The sequence below is a fragment of the Egretta garzetta genome, unplaced genomic scaffold (genome assembly GCF_000687185.1).
Source record: "Egretta garzetta isolate BGI_Z169 unplaced genomic scaffold, ASM68718v1 scaffold297, whole genome shotgun sequence".
NCBI lineage: Eukaryota > Metazoa > Chordata > Aves > Pelecaniformes > Ardeidae > Egretta > Egretta garzetta.
The window spans coordinates 4,537,852-4,544,112 of record NW_009260410.1 but is presented as its reverse complement, the minus strand read 5'-3'; positions in this window follow the sequence as shown (position 1 = coordinate 4,544,112).

The window sequence follows — 6,261 nt, the reverse complement described above, 5'->3', positions numbered from 1 at the left end:
GGGGCGGGAGCCGGGCCACCGGTGCCTCCCCCCATCCCGTATCACCCCCCCCTTTTTTAAAAAAGCAAGGGGTGTTTTCTCGCCCACACTTAGCCAAATGCAGTAGTCGCCTTCTCGCAAGCATCAGTAGATGGCAGGAGATACCCGCGAAATGCGAGGCAAACCAGCGGTCGCTGGAGAAAGAGTTGGGAAAAGGAGGGAAGAGGGTGTTGGTGGGGATGGTTCGGGAGAGTTTGTGGGTGTGGGTTGGAGGTAAAGGCTGTCGTTTAGTCTGAAGGAGCTAAGCTAATAATAAAAGATAAAAGTAGAAGTTAAAAAATAAAGATTATTCTGTAATCAATATAACACCCGTTATAATAACCATCTATTAATATTAACACACTATGGCAATATATAATAATATCATATCAGTAGGGTTATCCTTATATAGTATTAATATAATGCCAATTGCCTATAATAATAGTCATAATAATTAACATACTTTTAATAGATTCACATGTGGTGAATCAAATCTTCTGGCGCTCCTTCCACCAAGCAACCACCCCATGCAACACCAGGCTGGGTTTTTTAGTAGTAATTTAAATCCTCCTCCTCATTATTATTACAGGTTTTACTATTAATTTAGATGATGATTATTCTATTCTAGTCTAGTCTAGTCTAGTCTATTCCATCCCATCCTATCCTATCCTTTCCTATCATATCCTTTCCTATCCTATCCTATCCTATCCTATCCTATCCTATCCTATCCTATCCTTTTACTCTTATTTTTATTATTTAGAAAAAAAAAAATCCAGTGTCTGGTGTTGCACGGGGTGCTTGCTTGGTGGAAGGCATGCCGGGAGACTTGATTCACTGCCCTCAATGTGATTAGCTGGGCACTCTGGTTGCTCTGACTGGATTCTCCAGCATTTCTTCAGTAAAAAATCATAGAGTTAGAACGGCTGGTTTGGGGGAATAGCGGTAAACTGGGTGTGGTGGCAGAGGGACAGTGTTTTTAAGCTTTTGTGAAGCACCAAAAGGAGCTGCTTGGCATGAAGAAATACCAAGCTGTTTAGCTAGAATAATACATAACTGTTCCTAGGTCTGATCCAAAGCTGTTATCATCAGGGAAAATATTACAAAGTTTTGTGGACTTGGGTTGCTCATCCGTATGCTGACGTTCTCAAGCGCAGTCAATTTCCTTTTATCTTCTGTTCTTGACATTTTCCTGGTAACAGGACTTCTTGCTGTGACGCAGATGTTTCTAATACTTAGGTATATAGAATTTTAATATTTGGGTAGCTGAAATAATAGAATATTTTTTAATATTTGGGTATATGTTATTCCTCCATGATTTTCCTGCATCCTATAGATTAAAAACATCTATCTGGAGTCCAAATGGCTGTGAGCCTCACCTGGTTTTTTATATACAGAAAACAAAATATTTTAATCATTTTACCGTGAAAAGGAATAAAAATTAACGCCTTAAGAATAAGGCAAATGAGTTAGCCATTTCAATCACTGCATGTTTGAGCCCCTGAATGTCCTACAACATTACTGTTAGTATCTGATTTTTTGGTCCTTGCTTTTTTTTCAGGCTGGAACTTCTATTACTCAAGTTGTGGGAGCTTGAAAAAATGTGTTTGGTGAGTGAGTTCACTTAGGAAAAAAAAAAAATCACTGAGTCTGCCAGAGTTGTCAACAAGGAAAGTATGCTGAGACTGTAAAATATGTAGCTCAGAGGGGAGTGGACATATTTTACAGAAAGCAACCTAAACAACCTCCTTCTGTTTCCACTTGTTCTCCCTGGCAGCACTACCTGATACGCCCTTCCTAAGACGTCGGTGTTTCCAAAGGGCTGCCACTGTCTGCGCCTCTCGGTACAGGATCCTGCCCAGCTTGCTTGCTTGCTTGTTCTCTCCCTTTTTCTTGGCTGGGACCTTGGAGCCCAGTCAGGGGAGAGGCATTTTTGTGGAGAGAAGCAGCTCACATTGCTCTGGCAGGGTCTAACGTGCTGTCCATGGGTGGGTGGGAGAAGGGCAGGAGTTTAAACCAGTCGTAGTTTATAGCAGAGGCGGTGCAGGCTGCTGCCAGCTCTGCAGCAGAGGCGTGGGAAGCCGGGTCTCGGCCGTGGTAGCAGAGGGGAGGGATGGAGCGAGGCCGCTGCCTCCAGCAGTACTGCTATTTTTTTTCGCTTTTGCTCTCCTGGCAGCCTTCTCCCTTGCAAAGCCGGAGGAGTGGCAAGCCCAGCTCTCTCTGTCTCCGTCTCAGCTCCAGTCCTTCCTGTCCCTCTTTCCCAATGGGAGGAGCAACCCAACCCTGTCCATGTCCAGCTACGTTATCTTCCCTGTGGGAAAATCACTTTTATTTTTTTCTCCCCAGATTAGTTTTTTCTTCAGTTTTGATGAGCTGTGACGAAGCCCTGGCCTGGCTGTAGTCCCAGCTGCTGGACAAGCTGGCTTTCCAGCCCGTCTCTGGCTTGCACCTTGGAGACCAGGAGTAAGATGGCCCCAAACTGGTACCTCTTCCAGCCAGCTGCTAAATTCCAGCTGTGGGTTTTGACACCAGCTGTCAGCTCTGATTACCTGTTGCGTTTGTAATGATGCTGTCAGGTTGGCTGAGCTGCCAGCGCTTGGAGGAACCAGAGGCTTTTTATGCAGGTTGGGTTTTTTTTTTAGTTTTATTGATTGATTCGGCAGAATAGCAGAAGATTTCTTTTGCCAAGTTGCAATGCAGGTTTTACCAGTGAGAAACTTTCTAGAGGAAAACATTTTACATTTATTTAGAAAGAAGCAGCATTAAAGAGATTAAATTTATCAGGGTCATCCAATGTAAGTCAAGAGTTCTTTTCATGTAAAATCAATGTGCGTGAATTATACGGACAGAAATTGGAGGTTAACTCACTCATTAGTCACATGATGCTCAGGATAATAAATGTTTGATGCTGGAGCATTACTGATAATTTATTAGGTATGGAGTAATAGGCAGACCAATATGACAGGAAAGGATGGAGAAAGGAATTAGTAGGGGAAGGAAGAATGGCGGGGACCGTACAGGTCATTCTCAGCTTATTGAATTTCATGTCCAAGCTCCTGCTGGCTTTAAAGGAATGGCGTGAGGCCATCTAGCTGTGCGAATGCAGGTAGGTGAAGAGCTGGTTCATGAGAAGAGCTGTGGGACGAGAGCCCAGCAGGGGTGGGCAGACCCCTCGGGGGGGCTGATACCTGGTTCTGGGGATCCAGGGGAGAAAAGAGAATACCCACAGGATGAGGAGAAGCGATGCTGCGTCTACTGGCAACAGGGACCAGCAGTGTTTGCAGCCAGCGAGCAGCTGGAGACGTGAAAATTGGTTGCCTCTTGCTGGAGGTTTTCTCTGAGGGCTGGTCCTGGGTCACAGCAGCATTGCCCTCCTGTCGGTCTGCTCCTTCTGTTGCAGTGACATTTGTAGTACTATTGGAGCCTCTGCCTTTCAGCTAGGATTGGAACTGGCCAAAAACTTCTGGGGAAAGGGAGGCCAGACTGGCTGGTTCGTTAAACATGCATGGTGATTGAGTGAGTTTTGTGTTATTCAGCAGCGAGGCCAAAAAAGCTGATGGGATTTGTCCCAGCAGAAGGCATTTACCCCGCCTTGGCCACAGGCTGCTCCTTCCCGTGGCACAGTGCAGAGAAATCAGTCCATCAATCCTTAGCGTTGCCTTTTGATGTTTTTTTAAAATAAAATTGATTATCTGTTATGAGCCAGTTTCACCAGCAGCACCCAGGTTGCGTTGTGCTGTAAAAACATTCGAGAAGAAACGTAACAGGTTAGAGAAAAACAGCGACTGCTTTACTGCATTGCCTTTGGCACTGAGCAACCGGTTTGGACTTGCACAACTAACCCAACTCTTACTGCTTCAGAGCTCCTGGGGCGAGGGGGACAACCCAGGAGGCTGCATGCACTGCGGTGAGTACGCAGAATATTTAGCATGAGGTGAGCAAGTGGAGACCCACCACCTGTGTACGAGGTGGATTGGGATCTGGGCAGCATGGGGGCCCTGAGACTTCTGCTGGGGGAGGGGGAAGTTGGTGAAAAGGGAGCTATAGAAGGAGGGTGCAGCAGGAGCACCCTCGGTGCACTGGCACCATCAGTCTTTGTGAAGCGGAGAGAGGCTGTGGGTGAGGCGCTGCTGGAAGAAGCTCCAGACAGAAACCACCCCCCTCCTGCTGCACTGTCCCTGGGGTGTGCAGGGGGGCAGGGCATCATACCCTCCCTGTGCAAAGGCTCTGCTTGTCCGACGGCCATCCAGCCCGCTCCCCAAAGGAGGGAACCCCTTAGGGCCTGGCTCCTAGCTGCTGGCTCCGTGCAAACAAGAGTAACTGTCTTTGGAGAGCCAATATGTGAGAGCGGGAAATTTGGAGAGTCACCACTGGGAGAAATTTTAATATTTGGGGAAAGAGAGAGATGAGGCTATCTGACGGTAAATGTATTATCATAAAGGAACATGAAACTGCAATTTTGCTCTCTTGTGCAAATGGTATCCAGCGGAACTTAATATGCAACAAAGAAATCCACTTCCACTTTATCGGCCAGACTAAATCACGTTATGCACAGGAGACTTCCTTTTGCTGTGTGCCAAATAGTAATAATTCTGTGCAGACTTGTAGACAAGGAAAAAAAAAATAAGCCACATAAAATTACCATATGTGCCAGGCATTTTCTGTGTATTTCCTCAGACATTTGAGGACCACAATAATAAACTACTTTTTTTTTCTTTGAAAAGCAAATTAAGTTTATGTCAAAAGGGAAAGAATAGTTTCCTTAGCTTCAGATAAAGTAGAATATTTCAGCCACTCGGTTGGACTTTTTAGCAGCCCGGACAAAAGCGAGGTCAGGACACAGGCAGATACAAATTGAACAGCATATGGCCAGTCACACCAGACTTGCCAATTTATTGTATCCTCCTAGCGCATATGTGGGGCACCAAGCAGGATAAGCAAGTCCATTAATATCAGAATAAAAAAAGATATGGAGGTGATATTAAAAGGACATGAAAAATGGCAGGATCTGCAGGACGGGCTGTGATTACCTACAGGGAACTAGCTCTGCTTTTGGAGCAGAGAACCAGCTTCATCCTTGAAACCTGCTCCCGCGGCCAAGCCTTTGTGGTGGGTGTGAGGGCCTGCAAGGTCACAGGGACCAGGGAGCTGGAGCTTCAGGGAGGGTTTTTTTTGTTGTCATTTTTGGTGAAAGCCATTTCCCACTGGCTTTTGGGAAGTGTGATTAAAATGCTCACCAACATTTTAAATTTCCTCAAAAGGTACCAGGTTCTTTGGAAGAAAATGCTGTTTTTTCTCCCAATTTCAGATCAGAAACTATATATGGAAACAGGTTTACTTTTCCTTTTCATTTTTGGATATTGCTGGAAAAAGGGGAGGTAGTTTTCAGCGACAGGCAGAGATAACCTGTCTGCTTTCTCTTTCCTCCTCCAGTAAAAGAGAGTAAAAATTAGAAAGCCTTTAATAATTTGAAGCTGAATACACATGGCTGCTTTTTCTTCTAGGATACTTTTTATTACAATACATTCTCAATGATTTATTGTCTTTTGAAATTTCTCAAGGAACATTTAAGAGTGCAACCTGCTTGGAAAGGACGAGGAAGAGGACGGTCTGCTCCTGTGAAGACTGGCAGAGTGTTCTCGTGTTGCTCTGTGGAGATTGCTCAAGGTGATGCCTCTTCTTAATGGAAGGGAGATTTTCTAGTGGTAAATTGGGGATTATGATCAGTATTGTGCTAAAAAGGAGGCTGCCTCTATCTGGCACATTCCTCGGGATTGTTATTATTGGTAAAAAGCTGAAAGAAGAGCTTTTCCTACTTTGTAATCAGGTTGTTTGGAAGAAGATGATAATGAAATCACATTTAATGGAAGCAAATAGAACATTAATTATGTGAAAAGCAGGTGAATTGAGGAGATCTGTTTTCTGCAGATAATTGGGGAGACTTGAGTCACTTGCTGTCTGCAGACTCAGAGTCATTCATATCCCTTGAATCTTTTATTTGGGATGAGCTATAATGGACCTGGAATCTAGAGAGTGTCTTTCCCTCATTGCTGAGGCATCTGTCATGTTGTGCCATGTGACTTCATGTTGGTCAAATGACATCGCAGGAGATAACAGTGCAATGCTCAGCCAGGCATGGTAAATATGACATGGCACGTCCAAAACAATACTTGCTTTTAGTAGATCAGTTATCCTTTAAAAGCTAGTATTTAGGTTTGTCCTTAGATAATTCAATAGCTCCCGTCT